This window comes from Chelon labrosus (genome assembly GCF_963514085.1).
Source record: "Chelon labrosus genome assembly, chromosome: 14".
NCBI classification, from domain to species: Eukaryota; Metazoa; Chordata; class Actinopteri; order Mugiliformes; family Mugilidae; genus Chelon; species Chelon labrosus.
In genome coordinates this window covers 3,334,149-3,358,966 of record NC_140347.1, presented here as the reverse complement: position 1 = coordinate 3,358,966, position 24,818 = coordinate 3,334,149, and the positions used below count along the sequence as shown (strand labels likewise).

Genomic DNA, 24,818 nt, shown 5'->3' with positions numbered 1-24,818 from the left:
GACTCCTTTCGTTTCCTGGGGACCATCATGTCCCAGGACCTCAAATGGGAACTGAACATCAGCGCCCTAATTAAAAAGCACAGCAGAGGATGTTCTTCCTGCGGCAGCTGAAGAAATTCAACCTGCCAAAGACAGTGATGGTTCACTTCTACACTCCCATCATTGAGTCCATCCTCACCAACCCCATCACCACCTGGTATGCTGCAGCCTCTGCTAAGGACAAGAGCAGACTGCAGCGTGTCATTCGCTCTGCAGAGAAGGTGACTGGCTGCAGTCTGAAGTCTCTCGACGAGCTGTACGCTTCCAGGACTCTGAAGCGTGCAGCTAAGATTGTGGCTGATCCCTCTCACCCTGGACACGGATTATTTAACAGACTCCCCTCTGGCAGACGGCTGCGATCCATCGAGTGCAGGACCACTCGCATGGCAAACAGTTTTTTCCCATCCACAGTGCGTCTGCTGAACAATGCCAAGCCACCCCATGAACACATCAAACCCACTACCATCCCACAGTAAATGTTCTGGTGGAATATATTTATATATATATACTGTGTATATATTTTTGTATTTTTTGTATTTTTGTAATTTATATATAGTTTCTATATTGTATTTTATTTTATTGTATGCGTACCAACACCAAAGCAAATTCCTTGTATGTACAAACATGCTTGGCAATAAAGTCTTTTCTGATTCAACGTGTTTTTGCTGGGTGGGAAATAATGACTGAGTCAAGAGAGATTTGGTTTGACACTGTTGCCTCGTCTCGTCTCGTCTTCTTCCGCTTATCCGGGTCCGGGTCGCGGGGGCAGCAGCTTCAGGAGGGAAGCCCAGACAGCCCTCTCCCCGGCCACTTCAGCCAGCTCCTCCGGAGGAACCCCCAGTCGTTCCCAGGCCAGACGAGAGATATAATCCCTCCATCGTGTATTGGGTCGGCCCCGAGGTCTCCTACCGGTGGGACATGCCCGAAACACCTCTCCCGGGAAGGTGTCCGGGAGGCATCCTTACCAGATGCCCTAGCCACCTCAACTGACTCCTCTCGACGTGGAGGAGCAGCGGCTCTACTCTGAGCTCCTCCCGTATGTCCGAGTTCCTTACCCTATCTCTAAGGCTGAGCCCAGCCACCCTACGAAGGAAACTCATTTCGGCCGCTTGTATTCGCGATCTTGTTCTTTCAGTCATTACCCAAAGATCATGACCATAGGTGAGGATTGGAACGTAGATCGACCAGTAAATTGAGATCTTCGCCTTTCGGCTTAGCTCTCTCTTCACCACGACGGACCGGTTAAGCATCCGCATCACTGCTGATGCCGCTCCGATCCGCCTGTCGATCTCCCGCTCCCTCTTACCCTCACTCGTGAACAAGACCCCGAGATACTTAAACTCCTCCACCTGAGGCAGGACCTCTTCCCCGACCCGGAGTGGGCAGTCCACCCTTTTCCGACTGAGGACCATGGCCTCAGACTTGGAGGTGCTGATCCTCATCCCAGCCGCTTCACACTCAGCTGCAAACCGCCCCAGCAAGAGCTGGAGGTCGTTGTTCGATGAAGCTAAGAGGACCACGTCGTCCGCAAAAAGCAGAGACGAGATCCTCCGATCACCAAACACGATACCCTCCCCCACCTGGCTGCGCCTAGAAATTCTGTCCATAAAAATGATGAACAGAACCGGTGACAAAGGGCAGCCCTGGCGGAGTCCAACCCTCACTGGGAACAGGTCCGACTTACTACCGGCTACACGGACCAAACTCGCACTCCTTTGGTACAGGGACTGAATGGTCCTTAGTAAGGGACCATCCACCCCATACTCCCGGAGCACCCCCCACAGGATGCTTCTGGGGACACGGTCGTAAGCCTTCTCCAGATCCACAAAACACATGCGGACTGGTTGGGCAAACTCCCATCTCCCCTCCAGCACCCTTGTGAGGGTAAAGAGCTGGTCCATGGTTCCACTTCCGGGACGAAAACTTATTGTTCCTCCTCAATCTGAGGTTCAACCATCGACCGAACCCTCTTTTCCAGCACCCTGGCATAGACCTTGCCGGGGAGGCTGAGGAGTGTGATCCCCCTGTAGTTGGAACACACCCTCTGGTCCCCTTTTTTAAAAATGGGGACCACCACCCCAGTCTGCCACTCCAGACGTACTGCCCCCGATGTCCACGCAATGTTGCAGAGGCATGTCAACCAAGACAGTCCTACAACATCCAGAGCCTTGGTGGTGATCAGTTGACAGCTCTGCTCCTCTCTTTACCCGAGTTTCCAGAACATACAGTCGCAGGTCAGATGATACGACTAAGAAGTCAATCATCGACCTACGACCTAGGCCGTCATGGTGCCAAGAGCACCGATGGACAACCTTATGTTCGAACATGGTGTTAGTTATGGACAGACTGCGACTCGCACAGAAGTCCAATAACTGAACACCGCTCGGGTTCAGATCAGGCAGGCCGTTCCTCCCAATCACGCCCCTCCAGGTCACGCTGTCGTTGCCCACATGAGCGTTGAAGTCTCCCAGCAGGACAATGGAGTCCCCAGTCGGGGCGCCATCCAGCGTCCGTCCTAGGGCCTCCAAAAAGGGCGGGTACTCTGAACTGCTGTTCGGCGCATAAGCGCAGACAACAGTCAGGACCCGTCCCCCGACCCGAAGGCGGAGGGAAGCAACCCTTTCGTCCACCCGGGAGAACCCCAACGTACAGGCGGATAGTCCAGGGGCAAGCAAAAAGCCCACCCCGGCCTTCTGCCTCTCACCTGGAACAACTCCAGCAAAGAAGAGAGTCCAACCCCTCTCAAGGACTTGGGTTCCAGACAAGAGCAGTTGCATTCTGTTGCATTCAGTACAAATATTCTCTAATACTACTAAACCATGATACCAAGAGCAAAAGAAAATAGTTGATGTAAGCGCTGAAACATAAACATTAGTGCAAATTAGAGAAGGTTTGTAGAGTGTAGTTGTGACATAATCAAAATGGTCCAACGATAATAGGGCAGCACTAATGGGATTAGTGGTACACTGTGAAATCACCGGTCTTTCATTAATGAAGCAAGGGTTCGATTCCCAATGGTTCTTTTCTATTTATTTTATTGATATGTGTATATAATTTTCTTTTATACCTTGGTCTGGGTGAATACTCGATTCTGATTGGCTGGAGGGTGTAGGTTAAAAAGTGATGGTGTAATTACACCTAGGAAAGACGTTCTGTCAAATTGCCTGATAACAGTTCTAAATTATTGCGCTGGCTCAAACGCTAGATGGTAACCATGGCAACGGAGACTCAGTGTTATTTCACAGTTTATTCATCGCAACAGCATGACTGACAAAACATGAGTGATTTTATCATTTCTTTTAACTTATTTGGTGAGTTTGACAATTTTGAAGACTGGGATGCAGCAGAAGAAAAAGGGGGAAGAGAATATGAAAAGAAAAAGGAGAAGTGACACAAGGAGGTGACACCGGAGGAATTGAACGAATTAGAGGATGACAAGACAAGATAAACACAAACAAAACCACGAAATGGGCAGTTAAAACATTAAGAGACTTCCTGGCATCATCTCACTTCCCATCACTGATCAACTGCTGCGGTCGGGTCGCTGTGGCACCGTTGCTTCGCAACGCCTATATACGGGAGATATTAAATAGTGCGCTCGACTTGTAAAAATAAAAAAACCCTCACGATTTTAACTCTAAAACACATTAAAGTATTATTAATTGATTAAATATTTCTTTCTTTTGTTAGTGACCATGGTATAAGTGGGATAATGCCCTTCGAGGTGTCCATTAACAGAAATGAATGGACGATGCGGAGGCGTGAACCGTCGGACGCGAAGCTATTAATGGACACCTCGTCGGGCATTATCCATTACATAATCAACTTTAAACCACATATCCATGTAACGTAGTCGAATAGGAATGTGCATGGCAAATCAAGTCCCACACAAGCATGAACCAGTAAGACACTCAGCCAGACAGACTTCTGGTTTCTGGGCGTTCACATAGAGGAGGACCTAACCTGGAGCATCAACACCACGACCATCATCAAGAAGGCACAGCAGAGACTGTACTTCCTGAGAGTACTCAGGAATAACAACCTCACTCAGAAACTGCTGGTGTCCTTCTATCATTGCTCCATAGAGAGCATCTTGACTTACTGTGTGTGTGTGGTTCGCCAGCTGCACAGTAGCAGACAGGAAAGCGCTCCAGAGGGTTGTCAACATGGCCCAAAAAATCAATTGTTGCCCTCTCCCCACCCTGGAAGACCTGTATAGCTCACGCTGTCTCAGGAGGGCTAAAAACATTCTCAGGGACTCATCCCACCCGGGACACTCATACTTTCAGGTCATTAAAAGCACGGACAAACAGACTAAAAAACAGTTGCTATGCAAAAGCCATAACCGCGTTAAATTAACTTATTCCTCTCCTGCTGGGCAATATTTATGACTCGTGCAATACTGCAGAATGTGAATGTGTGAATGTGAATGCTAGTGCACATGTGGTATGTTTTTTATCCTTTTCTTTCTTTTATGTTCTCTTCTTTTTATGCACTTTAAGAGACGGTAATTTTAATTTCGTTGTACTTGTACAATGACAAATAAAGACATTCTATTCTATTCTATTCTCCATTGCACTACATTTTATTGTCCACCAGCTGCAAAACAACAGAGCACTGTGTCACTGAAGCTTCGAGAAATTAACCTTTTTTTGAATCACGTGTCGAGGCTTTGTTGAAGCTTTGTTGCCCATCACTAATTACAGACACATAAAAAATCAATGCATGACAGAAGGAACGCTTCTGGAGGTCTTTTGTCCCCTCAGCAGTCAGACTCTTTAACATCAGCATTTCCTAACTCTTCTGCTGCTGAGCTGCTGAGCTTCTTTTCAGGACTTATGCACAGTGTACAGTACTATATATAACCATCATGTCACACCTTCTATTTGCAATACGTGGTAATATAACTCCTATTAGAGTTTGTTGTTGTTTTTATTCATGATATTCATGAATGTATATATATATATATATATATATATATATATATATATATATATATATATATATATACACTATATTACCAAAAGTATTCGCTCACCTGCCTTTACTCATTCTATGAACTGAAGTGCCATCCCATTCCTAACTCATAGAATTCAATATGATGTCGGTCCACCTTTTGCAGCTATTACAGCTTCAACTCTTCTGGGAAGACTGTCCACAAGGTTGAGGAGAGTGTTTATAGGAATTTTTGACCATTCTTCCAAAAGCGCATTGGTGAGGTCACACACTGATGTTGGTCGAGAAGGCCTGGCTCTCAGTCTCCGCTCTAATTCATCCCAAAGGTGTTCTATCGGGTTCAGGTCAGGACTCTGGTGTGGATGAACTTGACTGGCCTGCATTGACTCTGTCATCCACGTCTTTATGGACCTTGCTTTGTGCACTGGTGCACAGTCATGTTGGAAGAGGAAGGGGCCCGCTCCAAACTGTTCCCACAAGGTTGGGAGCATGGAATTGTCCAAAATGTTTTGGTATCCTGAAGCATTCAATGTTCCTTTCACTGGAACTAAGGGGCCAAGCCCAGCTCCTGAAAAACAACCCCATACCATAATTCCTCCTCCACCAAATTTCACAGTTGGCACAATGCAATCTGAAATGTACCGTTCTCCTGGCAACCTCCAAACCCAGACTCGTCCATCAGATTGCCAGATGGAAAAGCGTGATTCATCACTCCAGAGAACGCGTCTCCACTGCTCTAGAGGCCAGTGGCGGCGTGCTTTACACCATTGCATCCGACGCCTTGCATTGCACTTGGTGATGTGTGGCTTGGCTGCAGCTGCTCGGCCATGGAAACCCATTCCATGAAGCTCTCTGCGTACTGTACTTGGGCTAATCTGAAGGTCACATGAAGTTTGTAGCTCTGTAGCAATTGACTGTGCAGAAAGTCGGCGACCTCTTTGCACTATGCGCTTCAGCATCCGCTGACCCCTCTCCGTCACTTTACGTGGCCTACCACTTCGTGGCTGAGTTGCTGTTTTTCCCAAACGCTTCCATTTTGTTATAATAGAGCTGACAGTTGACTGTGGAATATTTAGGAGCGAGGAAATTTCACGACTGGATTTGTTGCACAAGTGGCATCCTATGACAGTTCCACGCTGGAATTCACTGAGCTCCTGAGAGCGGCCCATTCTTTCACAAATGTCTTGTTTCACAGTCTGCATGCCTGAGTGCTTGAATTTATACACCTGGGGCCAGGCCAAGTGATTAGAACACCTGATTCTGATCATTTGAATGGGTGAGCGAATACTTTTGGTAATATAGTGTATATATAAACGTCCCTCTCACCCTCCTCGGTTGGTATCTGTGTCATCCTGAAGCTCGGGTCCTCTACCAGAGGCCTGGGAGTTTGAGGGTTCTGCGCAGTATCTTAGCTGTTCCTAGGACGGCGCTCTTCTGGACTGAGGCTTCTGATGTTGTTCCTGGGATCTGCTGGAGCCACTCCCCCAGTTTGGGGGTCACTGCCCTGAGTGCTCCTACTACCATGGGGATCACGCTCGCCTTGACTTTCCACATCTGCTCCAGCTGTTCTTTCAACCCTTGGTACTTTTCAACTTTCTCGTGTTCCTTCTTTCTGATGTTGGCGTCTGCTGGTATCGCTACATCTATCACCACCGCCTTCTTCTGCTCTTTGTCTATCACCACTTTGTCCGGTTGGTTAGCCAGGACCTGTTTGTCAGTCTGGAAGCTGAAGTCCCACAGCACCTTGGCCCTATTGTTCTCAGCCACCTTCTGTGGTGCGGCCCATTGGGATTTGGGTACTTCTATTCCATACTGGGTACAGATGTTCTTGTACACTATTCCAGCCACTTGGTTGTGTCTCCATGTACGGTGTCCCGGCTAGCATCTTACACCCTGCTATTATGTGCTGGACTGTCTCAGGGGCATCTTTGCATAGTCTGCACCTTGGATCTGATCTACTCTTGTAGATCTTGGCCTCTATGGCTCTTGTACCTAGGGCCTGTTCTTGTGCTGCCATGATCAGTGCCTCTGTGCTGTCTCTGAGTCCAGCCTTTTCTAGCCATTGGTAGGTCTTCTCGATATCAGCCACTTCTTCAATTTGTCGGTGGTGCATGCCGTGTAGGGGCTTGTTCCTCCAGGTGATCTGCTCCTCTTCCTCTGCACTCTTATCGGATTTCAGTTGCCTGAGACATTCACTTAGCAGTTCATCCTTTGTGGCCATCTTTCTGATGTATTCTTGGATTTTTGATGTTTCATCCTGGATAGTGGCCTTGATGCTCACTAGTCCTCGGCCTCCCTCTTTCCGCTCAGTGTACAGTCTCAGGGTGCTGGATTTGGGGTGAAACCCTCCGTGCATGGTGACGTGCTTTCTTGTCTTGATGTCTGTGGCTTCGATATCCTCCTTTGGCCAGCTTATGATCCCAGCGGGGTATCTGATGACTGGTATTGCGTACATGTTGACGGCTTGGATCTTGTTCCTGCCATTCAGCTGACTTTTCAGGACCTGCCTCACTCTCTGGAGGTATTTGGTTGTGGTTGACTTCCTTGCGGCTTCCTCATGGTTTCCGTTAGCCTGTGGGATACCAAGGTACTTGTAGCTGTCTTGGATGTCACCTATGTTGCCCTCTGGTAGGTCGACCCCTTCAGTTCTCATCTTGCCTCTCTTTGAGACCATCCGGCCACACTTGTCCAATCCGAATGACATCCCTATGTCGTTGCTGTAGATCCTGGTGGTGTGGATCAGTGAGTCGATTTCTCGCTCATTCCTGGCGTACAGCTTGATGTCATCCATGTAGAGCAGGTGGCTGATTGTTGCTCCACTTTGGAATTGGTACCCATAACCATTCTTTGTGATGATCTGACTGAGGGGATTCAGGCCTATGCAGAACAGCAGTGGTGATAGTGCATCTCCTTGGTATATGCCGCATTTGATGTTGACTTGGGCAATTGGCTTTGAGTTGGCCTCTAGGGTTGTCTTCCACATTCCCATCGAGTTCTGGATGAAGGCCCTTAGGTTCCTGTTGATCTTATACAGTTCCAGACATTCCAGTATCCATGTGTGTGGCATTGAGTCGTAAGCTTTCTTGTAGTCAATCCAGGCGGTGCACAGGTTGGTCTGTCTGCTCTTACAGTCTCGGGCGACTGCTCTATCGACCAGTAACTGGTGCTTGGCTCCTCTGGTGTTGCTACCAATTCCCTTCTGAGCCCGCTCATGTATTGAGCTACGTGCTTACTCATCTTAGCCGCAATTATGCCTGACAGGGCTTTCCATGTTGTGGAGAGACAGGTTATTGGCCGGTAGTTGGATGGGATAGGCCCCTTCTGGGGGTCCTTCAGGATTAGGACTGTCCTGCCCTGGGTTAGCCACTCTGGGGTGCTGTTAGCTTCTTCAGCCAGTAGGCATGGATCATATCGGGGCCTGGTGCTGTCCAGCTCTTCATCTTTGACACTCTTTCTTGAATGTCTGCCATTGAGATGGTAGGTTGGGAGGTTGCTGTGGTCTGCTCTTAGATCCACTGGGCACCTGAGTTGTGTGATGCCTCTTTTTCCCATATACCCTTCCAGTATTCTTCCACCTCAGATCTTGGTGGGTCTGACCGGTTGTTATTTCCTCCCTGCCACTGAGAATACACCTTGGCTGGTTCAGTGGAGAACAGCTTGTTTATTCTCCTGGCCTCTGCCTCCTTGGTGTATCTCTTCAACCAGGTGGCCAGTGCTGTTAGTCTCTGTTTGGCAGTTTCGAGTGCTTCAGGTATGGAGAGCTTGGTGTACTTCCTGGGTGCCCCTTTATTCACCATGTTGCCTTTCTGCAGTTCTGTTAGCTGGCTAACTTCTCTCTGTGTTGCCCTTATCTTGGCCTCTAGCTGTATTCTCCATGGTGGGTGCTGCCTGTTATGGTCTGAGCCCATCTTGTAGCCAAGCATTTCTAGGATTACTGTTGCTGTACTGTGTATCAGCTTATTGGTCTCAGGGATGGTTCCCGTAGGGATTGTTGTTAGCGCTGCATTCGCATCTACTAGTAGATCTTCTGAAGGTACTTTACAAGTCAGCTTCGGTATTCGCCGGGGGTTCCAGGCTTCTAATTGTGCCATGATCTTCATTCTCAGGTCAGCAGCTCTTGCACTGAGGCTGGTATCTGCTGGGGCTTGGTACCCAATCTCTGATTGTGGGGTAATGGTGACATCCCCTGGTGCCGTAGCATTGTTGTTGTATCTCATCAATCTCTAGTTGTGATAGGAGTTTTCGATTGCGGATGTTGGAACACTGGGCTAACAGTTGTTTCGTTGTTAGCCCCACATGGTTGCCCTGGTTCCCTAGCACCTGACGCGGACCTTGTTGACCCGGGCAACGTCCGAGCCAGTGTGACTCTATCATTTGAGAGGCCTCCTGAGGTAGGCCTGATACATTAAGGATTGAGGACTTAAAGTGTAAAAGGATCCTCCCTGGATGCAGTAGTGTTTTTGCCCTCACTGGCATTTTGCCCCCAGCGGGATTCGAACCCTGCCCTGTGTGTGTGTGTGTGTGTAAAAGGAGGATATATATCCTCCTTTTACACTTTAACTCCTCAATCCAAATTGGTTGTTTCAACTCAGACTAGACACTGTGAATCTCTTTGATGCAATATGTAAATATTTTTCTGTACATAACATATTTGTCTGCCCTATTCTACTTTTAATGAAGTTAAATAACTGAGGTTCAGGAACATGACCACGCCTCAAACACCCAATTACCCGCACCTGCCTATATAGACCCACCTAACCTCTCCTCGTCCGTCTGACTCAGTTCTCAAATGAGCGTTCAAGAGCACAGACACGTCTTAAGAAAATCAGCTTACCTTCACCATGAACTACGAGTTGGTCATCGAAGCATCCGACAGCGAATCGATTTCCCGTTGATCATCCCAGATTCTCCTATTCCGTCTACTTCATTCCGACAACCCTCCGTCGTCCAAGTTCCCCGGAACCTTGTCCATTAAAGGCCGTTCCAAATCCCTCGAAATAATGCAATTCATGCGCAGACTCACTCTCATCTCAGCTCAAAACCAATTCATCATTCGCGCAAGCCATGTCCCAGGTCACATGAACGCGATTGCTGATTCACTGTCTAGTTTTTCTTTCCAGAAATTCAAATCTTTAGCTCCAGATTCGGATCCTCATCCAGCTTCGGTCCCACCGTTTTCAGCCACCATCTTCAAATAAGACCTCAACTCCACCACCTCATTCAGCATCACAAGAATCCATCTTAAACAGCCTTTCACCCGCCACGCTTTCCTCATGCTTCACCGGTTGGAACTGCTTTAAAGCTTTCCATACATCTCTTCATCTGCCTTTCCCTTGATTAGACGTTGCCTCATTTACCAACTTTATAACATACGCCCATTCTATCCAAAAAATCAAAACCTCTACCATCCAAGTGTCATGGTTCTGTTTCTGTGTTCATGTTTTGAGTTTTCATGTTTCTCGTCTTCCTGTTTCATGTTTTATTTTGTTGAGTTTTTGATTTCCTGTTTTACTCCCTGTGTTTCTGTGTTGATTGTGTAATTGGTTTCTCCCTGTGCCTCTTGATTTCTGTCACCTGTGTCTCGTCACCCCTTGGTTCCTTGTGTGTGCATATATAGCCCTGCCTTGCCCTTTGTTCCTGTCGTGTCATTCCCTATGGTTTGTTACCTTGTGTGTCTCAATGGTTTTTTTACTCTGTGAGTCTCGTAGTTTTTTGCTCTACTGTGTTTTTGCCAGTTCCCTCAGTGTTCCAAGTGTTTTTTCACCTTTAGTTTCTTGTCTCATTTATTTTGTCTTTTGAGAGTTTTTGATTTTAGTTTGTTGGAATTCCTGCTTTTTTCAGCAGCGCCTTTTGTTCCCTTTTTATTTTATTAAACACCAATTTTGCCGACTCCAGCCTCCAGCCACTTTTTGTCCTGCGTTTGGGTCCTACCACTTCCCCGGACAAAACTGTAACACCAAGTCTACATTAGTGGCATCAATTTCTTCATTAAATTGATCACCAGTGCGCCTTGCCCTACCATTTCCCATTCTCATGTCAGCATGTTACTTAAAGGTTTACACAAGGCAGAACCCCAGATAGCTCCAAAACGGCTAGCCCTTACAGTTGATATCCTGACTCGTTGTATCCAAACCCTCAGAGCAGTTTACTTGTCCCCCAATATCGATTCTACTCTTGAAGCCATGTTTCTTCTAGCCTTTTTCGGATTCCTGCGGTGTTCTGAATTCACAGCTTCCTAATCCTTGTACGATCCATCCCGCCACGCCAGTCTCTCAGACATTTCCTTCTACCCTCCTGACACTATCGTGTTCAACCTCAAAAGAAGCAAAACCGACCAGTTGGGACTCTCACATCCTATCTACCTCTTCCGTCTTAAGCCCGTTCGAAGCCATGCAAAAATACGACCCCTCGACCCCCCGGACCCCTCGACCCTTCCGTTCGATCTCCTACCTTTCCCTTCTCTTTAACCTGGTCAAATAAACTTCTTTGAAATCAAGAGGCGTGGTCTTGTTAGTGAATTCTATTCTATTTTTTTGTATCTTCAGCATCTTGCACTGTTGTTTCCTGCCGCTGTAACACCCTAATTTCCCCACGGGGATGAATAAAGTCTTATCTTATCTTATCTTATCTTATCTTATCTTATCTTATCTTGTCTTATCTTGTCTTATCTTAAGAGTTACAGCTGCCTGTGATTATACACCTGGCCAGTAGGTGGTTACATGAGCACATGAAGCTTTGACAGATGAACCCTTTCTCGAACTTGTTGGCTCAAGTGGTTCGATGCCTCATGAGGCTTCATCTCACCATCACTACTGGAGACCCTTCCAGGGTGTACCCCGCCTCTCGTCCGATGGGATAGGCTCCAGCAGACCCCGCGACCCTTCACAGGAACACGCTGTTACAGAAGATGAATGAATGAATGTATGAATGAATGAATGAATGGGGGTATTTGCAGAATATTGTTTATTATATTAATTTTCTCTTTTTGACAGCATTTTAGTTGTGAATATTGTAGAAAACTGTTACTGCCAATGTCATAATGTTGTTTTAGTATGAGTGAGTTGTGATCAAATATATGCTCCAAATGTGTTATTCTTGCTGTTATCCATGACTGAAAACATAAGGGCTTGTTTGTAATTTGGTAGTGGTGTGAAATTCAAGGAGAACAACAATGATGCCAAGATACCTGATGGTACCGGTTACTGTCAAGGGGAGATTTATAATCGCAGCATTCCAGCCTTCCTCACAGATTGGAAGGATTTTAGATTTTGACCAGTCTATAGAATAATCAGAGATTCTTGAGAATGATGATATAATATTTATAGCTTTGGGAAGGGAAGTTACAGGGTCTGTTAGATATAATAGGATGTTATATAAACTGATTTTGTGGTGGGAAGGGTGTGTTTGTAGTCCTGTAATGTCCGTGGCTTGACAAATGGCAGCTGAAAGAGGTTCAGTGAAAATGGTGAATAGTAGCAGAGAGCGTAGACATCCTTGTCTTGTGCCCCGGCCGTTGTATGTATGAAGCACTGTGATGTATAATTATTTATAACTGATGCTGAAGGTGAGTTGTCGTTTTAATCCATTGGGTGAACGACTCCCCAAAACCAAATGTTTTAATGGTTGTAAGGAGGAAAGTCCAGTTGCCTTTATCAAATGCTTTTTCTGCATCTAATGATCCAATTATGGTGATAAGATGATTTCTTTGTGATAAACTGATAAGACTGAATAGTGGCTGCCTTTTATAAATCCTGTTCTGGGTGGATGAGTGTGGATATGACTGTTTCTAATCTGTTGGCCAATGCTTTACTGATTATATTTAGGTCGCAGTTGATTAAGCTTATAGGTCTGTAACTAGAGCTAAGTGTTGGATCTTTTTTCCGGTTTAAGTAGTGTTGGATATTAAAGAGTTATGTGAGGCAAAGACAGAAAGAAGTGCTCTTCTTCTATCATACTACGATATGGGGTTGTTTACCGTTTTGCTGCAGCCTTGCCCAAGAGATATGATGCACCACACTCTAATATTTCACCCTGTAGAAACCAGTTAGAGCCGGCCTCGGCTACACATGGAAAACTACTGATACACTAAAGACGGCGCTCCTCCTATTGTTGTATTGTATGTATGTATTGTTGTCATCGAGTGGAGCCCAGATAGAATCAAACTTTTGTGCACACATAGTTGGAGGCTTCTACTTTTCTACCCATAAGGTGGTTAAGCTGAAGCCTCAGCGCTGACTCTGTACCTATTCTCTGTGTGCTAAATGAACTGTCAATTGGAGAGAAGTTGTCGGGTGGTCTATTCATAGTCAGACCAACCTTTCCGATAGGTATAAAGAACCTGGGCTGAAAAAGAGGGAAAAGTTCCTCCTTCGACAAATTGGGGGCTTGTCCGGTTTACCTGGAAAGGAATAGTTACACTGGAGGAACGTCTCTTACAGCCAGCGGCCGCAACTAAATAAGAAGGTAAGCAGACAAACTTCTTCATGTCTTTCGAGACATTTTATGGCTGTGAGAAGGCCGGAGGGGTCTGATCAGCCCCCAAAATGAAGCCCGAAAGGGAGCCCCAGCCTAGGAGTTTGGATTATAGTTCCCTCACTTGAGGATCCAAGTGTAAAAGAGACAGCTCCAGAGAGAGTTTGGGTTATAGTTCCCTCACTTGGGGAAGGTGAAAAAGAGACAACTCTGAAAGCCTGTAGACAGAGGGGGTTTAAAGGTCCCTCAGTCAAACGTTTAGACTCCTAAGAGTCTGGAAGTTTGATTGTAAAAGCTCTACTCTGTGGCCACGAGGTGGGTTTAAAGGTCCCTCATCTAAATACTTAGACTTAATTCGCCTGGGTGTCTGAGTGTAAAAGCTCCCCTCTGTAGAGAAAGTAGCATTGAGAGAGCAGGCTTTGGAGGGAATGGTAACAAAGGAGAGGACAGGAGATAAGAGTGTTTTGGAACAGGAACAGATTGGACGTGCTTGATGTGTAACTCTATCAGCTGATCAGGCTAATGTGATGTCTTGCTCATAGCTGAATGATGGACTGGAACAAGTGTTATCGATGGAAAAAGTACGTAGGGGAAGGGAGATGAAGAAAGGTTTTTGTAAGTGTTAATGGTTACTGAGATGAAAAAGAAAAAGAGAAAGGGACACTAACTTTCTGCCTAAAGTTAGTGTTTATTAGTTCAACAGAGACTAGAATGTGTTCAACTAATACAGGCAATAGAGAAGGAATGTGGAAAATGGAAAAAGAACAGAGAGGAAGAAGGTCACTCACAGGCTAGAAATGGTCTTGGCGAGACACAGAAGAGGAGATAAAAGAGGGAGAGTGGATCTACAGAAAAGTGTTCCACAGAACCAGTGTTAATTTTGACAGCAAATTTTGATTTAGTTTTAATCATAGTCTTTTGAAGAAAATATAATTATAATTTTAGTCATAATTTAGTCATCTAAATCATTTTAGTTTTAGTCAACTAAAAATCATAGGATTTTAGTCAACTAAATATCTAAATTAATTTTAGTTGGCTAAAATATAAAGTGTTAACGGTACATGTTTTTTAGATTAACTTGTATTTCTGAAGATAAAATAAAAAAAACATCTGTTATGGAATGATATTAATGTTTAAATGTGCAAGGCTTATTGGCATAGATTTCACTCATTCTTTTTGAACAAACTGCTATGGCTAACATGCTAAAATGCTGAGCCACAGCACGTTAACGTAACCAGAGTTGCTAGTTATTGCACCTGACGAAATTCGATTTGGGCTTCAGTTGTATTTGCACTTGATAAACCAAAACTAGCGAGGGTAGGAACTCTTAACAAACTTAAAACACTGAACAGCACACAGTAGTGTGCTGGCCCTCTGGCAGATGGCTGCGATCCATCGAGTGTAGAACCACTCGCATGGCGAACAGTCAAACCCACTACCATCCCACAGTAAATGTTCTGGTGGAACATATATATATATATATATATATACTGTGTATATATTTTTGTATTTTTTGTATTTTTGTATTTTATATATAGTTTCTATATTTTATTTTATTTTATGCGTACCAACACCAAAGCAAATTCCTTGTATGTACAAACATGGTTGGCAATAAAGTCTTTTCTGATTCTGATACCGTAGACAGCCATGACATGCATTTTGGAGCTAATGAGCTAACCAGCTTACTTTCGTATAGATTTCAGGATAACTCGCTTGCAAGTGTCGCTTCAAGTTCGTTGTGTTTAGCGATAGTAGGTCCACACGGTTTGCAATGCGTGTTGTTTTCAGTAATGGTAAACTGGAAATGAGTATGTCTTGCCTCCGTTTTCTCCCCGGCTGTGACATATCGCGGTGCTACTAAAAAACTGCGAGTGCATGCATATGATGACCCTTGTAGCAGTGTACCGACAATCAATGAGCGTCCTGTCGCTCTCCAGAGTTTGTTCTGATTGGTTGTCTTTCCAAGTTGTCCAGCTTCACCATCTAAAGTCGTTCTGATTGGATTTCGTCCTTGTCAAATATTTTGGTCTCGTTTTTATTCGTTCACAAAAATGTAAATAACTTTCGTCATAGTTTTAGTCTTTGAGCATATTTTTTATTTAGTTATCGTCTCGTTTTCGTCAGAGAAAAAAAGGTCATTGATTAAAACTATGACAAAAAATTTTTGTCAATGTAATTAACACTGCACAGAACGTGGAATCGTCCAGTTTAAAGTATCGTCGACCACGTACGGTGTGAGACTGACTGGATGATAAGCAGACTAAGGTGAGTAGATACTGGTATAAAACACACTGTAGAAGAGGAGAGCCATCACAGAAAGAAACCTTAGAGAAATCAGAAAGCACCTAAGAGATATAGGTAAAATAAGAATAAAATGTTGACCTTTGGGTCGTGGTCTACACTGGCCTGTCTGGCAGTGGTAGGCCTGATAGTCGTTACTATGGCTGGATGTGATAGAAAAGTTACAAAGTCAGACAGCTGACATGATACCTAGCAATGTCAATGTTCCTTCTACAGAGACTACAACAACAGGGACCTTCTGGATACCCCGCCCAAGTAAAAAGGAGAAGTAGGAAAGAGGCCTCTCCTCCAAATGACAAATGTTTGACACACATGGTCACACATACATGGTCAACTATCTGCCACCTCACTGACAACATATCAGAACAGACTTCCATTAGATATGATATTGGCTGACAGAGGAGGTGTCTGTAGCATGTTTGGAGAAATGTGCTGTACGTTTATCCCCAATAACACCGCCCCTGACGGATCTCTGACTAAAACCCTGAGAGGTTTAATAACGTTTCATTCATTCATTCATTCATTCATTCATTCATTTCAACATCATTCACTTCACTGGACACATTAGTTCTTATTTCTCTGAGGAAATCAAACACAGAGCACTCAGGCTTTTTGTGAATCACTTTAGCTTAAATAGCTGTTGTCTTGTACTTTACAGCTGCTGCAGAGAGTGTTTAGTCCTTTTAATTCAGGGAACAGTTCACTGACAGGAAGTGTCCAGTTAGCTTTAGCATGAGATTATCACACAACCAGAGAAACCAGCTGTAATCACATGATCCATGTAGGGAACTGAAACAAAGCATCTAAGCAGTGATAATTGTTTTATTCTATAATGTCATTTGTCTTCTAACATCCAGTCCTCCTTTGAGACGTTTTTACTCTCCTATGTTGTTCATACTCTTTTGCTGTCTGATTGTTATGTAGTGATACAGATCATACTTGATCAGGAACTCATGAAGGCAGTGATTGATTTACTTATTTACTAGAAAGTTGAAGATTATAATTATAGGGAGAAATAACACATTGACTATCAGCTTGTTCCTCACTACACTCTTCTGTGTGTTGCAGTCCATGAAACAAAACACAATACAACTCACTGCAGTGTGAAGAAAAGCTCAAACTAGAATCTAAACAGATTTTATATTTAATTAGATGAAAACTTACTTTGCTAGATGATCATTTCTGTCTTGCTGGAAAGAGTAGATTAAAAGCAGCTTTTAGATGGACAGCTTCACCTCCAGAGGATAAATGACTGATTCTTTACAACCTGATAAAAGTAAAAAGAGCCGTTAGGATGAAACCTTCTTTGAGACAAACAAGAAGTGAAATGAGGAAGAATTCTGAAAGGTTAAACCTGACGAGAAGTGAAACTAATAAAGAGCTCAATTAGTTGCCAGACACAAACATGACTTTACTACAGACTGTTCATCTTAAAAAGACGACAAACTGTACAAGTGTTACATTTTATTTGAGATCATCTGTCTTTCTGGAAGTTAATTAAAGGTGTTATGGAGAATATATGAATAGTTTTATTTTCAGAATTCTTGATCCTGATTGGTTAAAAAGGTGTACATTAACTACTATTAAGTAAACAGGAAGAATAACAAGACACTGTTGTTTATCTGCTGTTCTCTAATATAACTGTTATAACCAGGATCATGGACCAAATCATGGAGTGGAGACCAGATTAAATCCAGGTAGCATGAAATACTGACTTCCTCCATCAAGAATGAATACTGGAGCTGAATACCAACCATGAGTTATAGAAGATCAGTCATGAAACCTTAAAGTGAAACAAACTGCAAAGGACATTGGTTATGTCATGTTTAGATATTTAGTTTGATAAATGTTGTCAATTAAAAACACTCAGACAATTTGCAGCGGCTAAGAATCCTACAATCATTTATATAAACATAACAGGACTTTCTTGTATTTTGGTCTTTGTATATAAAATAAATCCAAACATGATTTCATCTGAAGTCACACATGTGGTTCAGAACCAGATTCCAGGTGGTGTCCTGTAATATTTTGTCCTCGATGTCTGTCTCTAGGCTGGTTTGGACTGGATTCAGACCATCTCTCTATCAGGAACTAAATGTAGCTTTCAACCAGCAGCAGCATTTAAACTGTGTGTTTCTGACTGATGACTCAGCTGTCAGTGAAGTTATCTTGATGACTGAAGTCAAATTCTTAACTGGTGTTTAGTTAGTGTCAAACTTTTTAACTTTCATATAAAGCTGTGTCTTCAGGATGTTCTTCCCTGTGATGAGAAGGTTTTATGAAGATGTTTTGAACAAAAATATATGTGATTGTAAGTGAAGACTTTATCTTTTTGAATTTTGTGACGACCAAGACAGAATGTCTCAGAGGCAGAGCAGTGGAACTATACTTTAGGTACTGAAAACTGAACTGGTTAGACTGCTCTCAGGTTTGCCTCTGACATTAGACTGATAGAATTAATGAGTTTAATCAATGTCATTATCAGAAGTAGTAAATTGTAGATGCATTGACCTCAGTCTTCAGCCTTGAATGAATGAACAACACCATCTGGTAATAAATGAAGAGATTTTATTTTTACACACTTGTTCGGCCACATGACTTAGACAAAGAAAAAAAAAAACACTTTAGGAAACTAATCATCTCTTTCTGTAGTGAACATGTTTCTTCTGTTTGTTACCCAGCATCACCTCTCACCATAGCAACCAGCGTTGTTCTTTGGGATCCTGCTGATCTCTGGAAGAAAAACACAGAATAAACTTCATCTACAGCGTCTCCTAAATAATGTCAAATGATTATATGATCAGAGTTGAGTCTCACCATAGCAAACAGCGTTAAAGGTTAGCCAACGTATGGGACCTTCCAGTGAGTCCAGCCAGAACTCTGCAGGTACCAGGCTCAGGTCCAACAAGGGTCTGGATCTGCTGATCAACGCTGTCCCTCCAAGACAGAGTAGGTGTGCTTCAGAAGCAGGCAGATGTGAAAGGAGACCTCTTGTAGGTCTGGTACTGCTGTGTTTGACACAAATGAAAACTTGACTCCTTGATCTTACTTAGTGGTAGAATGTATTTCTGACATAAACGTATGTGATTACAAAAATAGGAAAGAACTGGCTGAATAACAAATGAAAATACAGAAATAGTAGAGGGTTCTTGCACCATTTTAATAGTCAGTTAATGCTTTTTAAGACCTTTTTAAGACCTCAACAAATATAATTTAAGACCCAAAAATGTCATTACAATTTCTGTGGTAGAAAATACTCCATTTATTTAAATCCTGCATAAAGACTTTTTCATTAGGTACCTTTTTTTCCATATAAGGAGACAGAATGATAACACTTCCAACACTAAAAGCAGTCTCCATTGTAAATAAACTCAATAATGAAAGTCCTCAAAACAGCATGTTGTTCAGATTCAGCTCCTTTGTGAACGTTTACTGTTGCTATGCCAACAAGAGACAGCCTACGCTAGATGTGGCCAACCGTCCCAAAAACATCCCATAAAATCACAAATGGTCATATTAAGACAAAATCAACTCCAACTGCCAACAGTTCCACTCCTTAAACTCTGAGCTAATGTGTTGTTACCTGTCAGGTTGTCATAGTGACCATAGACTGTCACCTGAATAGGACAACATGTCCTCAGCTCTGGACTGACCCATGAACTCTGACCTATAGTAGCAGGAGATGACATGGTGTGAGCCCGTCTCATCATCAGTAGTCCAGAACCACAAATGAAGGTCTATTTGTTTGCTCTTTGTGGTTTTATTCATGCTTTCATCAAACATGATAACAGCTTCTCACTAACGCTGCCGATAGCTCCTTCTTGATGAATGAAGCCATGCCATATTTGGTGATATATGCCGTTTGATTTTCACCACAGGTGAATGACTCTGCAAGCTGAGAATCAGGGAACATGGCAGCAAAGACGTGACTTATGTCCTCGTTAGATTGAAATGAATAGTGCCTCACCACAGTGTGGAGAACCTTTTGGGTCTCTGGTGGTGAAATGAAGCTTTTCATAGTCGACTGAGAGGTGGCGTCTGAACTTGTAACGTTAGGTCGTGTTGCAAACAATGCAGGGATTAGCCTGGCCCCGGCTATGGCTAGCTGCTGCCGTGTACCGCTGGTACTTTCCTCCTTTCATATGAGACTCGACGGCTTTGAGCCCCATGGTCCCTAACCAACAAGTCTTTGTGCACAATTTGCACATTGCCTCGTTCTTATTCTCAGCAGGTGCCAACCACCTCCTAAATAAATCCTCTTCCATCCATTTGTCGTGAAATTTACACGCAGAGTCTCTCATTTACTACACAGTATTTTTACTAAGTTAATCAAACAAATACACGCTATTAGATGTTTTACGGTGGGCCACTGGGCTTTCCCATCAGCATTAAACGTACCATCTGGAAATTTAATACCTACAGCAAATTCATGGTAAATTTTAAACAATTTAAGACCTTAATTACCCGGATTTTAAGACATTTTGAGACTTTTTAAGGACCCACAGGAACCCTGTAGTAGAGGCAGTGCAAAAGTAACACAATGCTGTATTACCTGAGTTTCTGGGATTTATTCTGGCAGAGGAAACCAGCCTTTGAGGCACAAACAGAATTTCTCCTCACCTGATGAATTATTTAAATTATGATTTACAAGAGTCACCTACTCCATGTTACATTAAACATCACTGATTATGGAGAAATACATTAATACAGTTACACAAGGTAAAATGATCAAGGCTGATTAGATAGCAGTGTGGTCACAGAGTAGAATAAGATTTTAATAGGAAAACTTCTACTTCAGCAAATGGAAAATATAGAGTAATACTGTTTGTACTTCAGGATACGTGTAGAGCTGAATTCACAATAACCAGTTTCAGACATGAGACCTCTCAGTTTGATCTTCATGTGTCCAGGATTATCCAGATAGAAGTGATCATCAAAGTCAGTCCAGTTTTTCCAGGAGTTCAGTGGTTAGGAGATCATTTCACTACTTCTAAGACTTAGAGTTAGACAGACTTTATTTGTCATTTTGATTTCCATCAAAATGAAATTTCGGTACAATGGCTCATAGTACAGCAGGAATATTGAACAGAAACGGTATGTACAATTTACAGGAACATATACTGTATACAGAATAGAATAAATATACATCTAAAAAAAACTTAAAATGTAGATAAATATTATTGCACTTTTTTAATTGCAGGATAATGGGAGTGGGTGGAGGGGGGGGTACTGTTCATAGTGCATTGAGCAGTCTTATGGCATATGGGATGAAACTGTTTGTGAACCTGACTGTTCTGCTCTGTTGGCTGCGAAACCTCCTTCCAGAGGCCAGCAGCGAGAACAGTCCATGTTGGGGGTGTGAGGGGGCTGAGGTGATGGTTTTGGCCCTTGGTCTTTTGGCAATGTCCTGGATGGAAGGAAGTGAAGCCCGATGATTTTCTCCGCTGTCCTCACCACCCTCTATAGGGTCTTCCAGTCAGCGGCACTACAAGCCCCTGACCAGACAGAGATGCAGCTGGTCACTATGCTAAGCTATCTATAGTACCTCTGTAGAAGGTGGTGAGAACGGGAGGGGGCAGGTTGACTCTCCTCATCCGTCGCAGAAAGTGAATGCGCTGCTCAGCCCTCTTTACAAGGGATCCAGTGTGTTTGGACCGGCTCAGAGAGTCTGTTATCTGCACCCCCAGGAACCTGGTGCTTCTGACGATCTCCACTGCTGAGTTATTGATGGTGAGAGGAGTGTGGCTGGACTGGTTCTTCCTGAAGTCCACGATGATCTCTTCAGTTTTTGAGACATTCAGGATCAGGTTGTTGGTCTCACACCAGTCCACCAGATGTTTCACCTCCTCTCTGTAAGCCTGGTCATCGTTGATGCTGATGAGGCCCACTACTGTCGTGTCATCTGCAAACTTCACGATGTGGTTAGTAGTGAACCTAGCAGAGCAGTCGTGGGTCATCAGTGCGAACAGCAGTGGACTCAGGACGCAGCCCTAGGGGGAACCGGTGCTCAGGGAGATGATGCTGGAGACGTTTTTTCCCACCTGCACACACTGAGGTCTGTTGGTGAGGAAGTCCAGCAGCCAGTTACACAGGTGGGTGCTGAATCCAAGGGGGGCCAGTTTGTTTATCAGGTGCTGTGGAATGATGGTGTTGAACGTGGAGCTGAAGTCCAGAAACAGCATCCGCACATGTGTGTTTCTCCCCTCCAGATCCTCCAGGCTCCGATGGAGTGCAGAGGAGATGGCGTCCTCTGTGGAGCAGGTTGGGGTGATAGGCAAACTGGTACGGGTCGAATGTTGGGGATGCCTGGAGGTGATGTGGTCCTTTACCAGCCTCTCAAAGCACTTCATCATGATGGGGGTGAGTGCAACTGGGCGGTAAGGCTAAGACCAAACATATTCTGACATCAAATCACAATCAGTGATTCAACTGTAAACCAAAGAGAAACATCATCCACCATCAACATTTAAAGCTCAGAGTTGAAGCTGCTGTCACTTCAGAGACTCTCCTTCCTACAGAGAACACAGAGACACTGAGGAGTCAGATGACCAGTAAAACCCAAATCCAGGACAGAGAGGTTGAGTGAATGTGGTGTTGAAGGTGTAGAGGTGGATCAGTTTGTCAGAGGAGACTCTGTAGAAGGACAGAGTTCCAGCAGGACAGTCCACATACACTGATACTCTGTTAGAGACAGAGGAGGAGGAGATGGATGTTGGTCTGTTATTGTGACGGACAGAGTAACCACCAACACCAGAGCAGAACAGACTCCAGGACTGATCATTCAATCCAAACCAGCTGTCATTCATGTCTCCTCTCCTTCTGATTCCTCTGTAACTCACTGATATATCAACACCTCCTCTCCACTCAACTTCCCAGTAACAGCGACCAGTCAGAACATTTCTACAAAGCAGCTGATAACAGTTAAATCTGTCTGGATGATCAGGATATGGCTGCTCCTCTCTCACATATGTCACCTTCCTGTTGTTGTCAGACAGTTTGAGGTATCTGTTGACTGAGTTTGTATCCACTTCAAGTTGACAGAAATCTGATGGAGAGAAAAAGACACAACACAGCTGCAGTTTATCATCTGACACATCTGATGGATTTATTCTTTCTTTACTCACTGATCTGTTGTTCATTAATAGAAAGTTTAATGATTATACTTTTAGTCAGGATTCTCTTGTCAGTGATGTTTGAATGAATAAATACCACAACTATCAGCTTTGGATTTAAAGACAAACTGACACTTTGATGTTTTATCATCATTAGTCAAACTTACACTTCCTGACATCAGGTTTTAACCTCTGCTCTCCACCATGGTCCATCCTGGAGGAAGAAACACAGTCAGAATGATTTTCTATCCAACATGAGTCCTAACTGCTGTTCAACATGAAGCAGAGTTCATCAGTTTATCAGTGAGACACAGAAACAGACTGAAACTCATCAGTATAGACTGTCTCTTGATGTTTCAATGTCTGAAAGATAATGAAATGTAGAAATAAACAGAGCTCAGTCTCCACTGTCAAATATTGATCATGAAACCAAAATGTGATTCTTTGTATTAATATTCTGTCTAAAACAGACACCTTCTTGTCACTAACTGTTAAAAGGCCTGCTAAATGTATGTCAGTGGTGTCTTACACAAGTCAATATAGTTTACTTGTACATTCATTTGACTGTGATTGTCAGAAATAAGCCTGGAACTAAACAAGAACAAACACTGTCACACTGAGAACATAATCTGATGACTGTGGTGTTCAGCCTTTTTCCTTAAATAAATGATGACCTGTTGAACAGTGCTAAGAGTTATATTCAGTATGTTATATAACATTATTTGACATGTCTATTTGTCTGTGTATAGTTTTCCTCCAGCTGATCCAGACAGGCTGCAGTGACGTCCAACATGAGATGAAGAACTGGACTAACAGGACTTCAGGTCAGTGCAGAGAACAATTTGAAAGTCTTCACTTCATCACTGATTCCTTGTTACAGCCCAGATGTGTTCACTTTAATATTGATGTTTTTCTAAATGTAAGATTTGACATTAAATTGTTAAACTATTGCTTGAATAGCAGTAAAAATGTAATGTTAAATGTTAAATGTAAAGTTGAAATAAATATATGGATGTTCTATATCACTGAGTTGTATTTGTCTTTATTTCCTGTTGACTGAGCCTGTATAAATGCTTTATAAGGCATAAATAGTCCTCACTTTACATGAAGTTTACTAACAATCAATAAATGGTTAAGAACTACCTTAATTAACCATGAATTACAGTAAGATTACATGTTTACAAACCATCTATTAACACACTTAGTAAATATTAATCTATCTATAAATCAAGAAGCGTCTGTGTGTCTGTCTGTCTGTGGCATGCATATCTCGCGAACCGTTGGCCCGATGGATTTGAAACTGGGCAGGTGTCTCGCTACGGGCACCAAGATTTGCACTGCTAAGTTTGACGTTGTTTGGATAAGAAATGTAAAATATATCGGTAAAATAGGTTTTCTCCGCTCTAATATTTCCACTACTCCGGTTGCCATGGCATCAAAAACAGCCACTTTCAGAAATTCAACAAAAACGGAGAGGAAGAGGCGGAGCATGCGCACAAATCTTGAGCACTGTTTACAAATCAGCTTTAGAAGAAACCAAACTCAAGGAGAAATTATATTTTGCCCTGGTAACCCTAATAGGCTTAATATCTTCTCCAGCAGGAAAACTAGCATGTAGTCTGCCATCTATCTATAAATCAAGAAGCATCTGTGTGTGTGTGTGTGTGTGTGTGTGTGTGTGTGTCTGTCCGTCTGTCTGTCTGTGGCACGCATATCTCGCGAACCGTTGGCCTGATTGATTTGAAACTGGGCAGGTGTCTCGCTACGGGCACGAAGATGTGCACTGCTAAGTTCGACGTTGTTTGGATAAGAAATGTAAAATATATCGGTAAAATAGGTTTTCTCCGCTCTAATATTTCCACTAATCCTCATACACAGCACCTGTAGGCTCCCACTATAGGAATACATACTTCCGACGGGCACTGCACGAGTATAATA

The 24,818-nt window shown here is 43.5% G+C and overlaps 1 protein-coding gene across 1 annotated transcript in view; it reads right to left on the bottom strand.

Moving 5' to 3' along the window:
* Positions 1-24,818, bottom strand: part of LOC311498921 (uncharacterized protein) — a 225,241-nt gene that overhangs the window by 58,173 nt on the left and 142,250 nt on the right. The gene's annotated exons all lie outside the window — the stretch shown is intronic.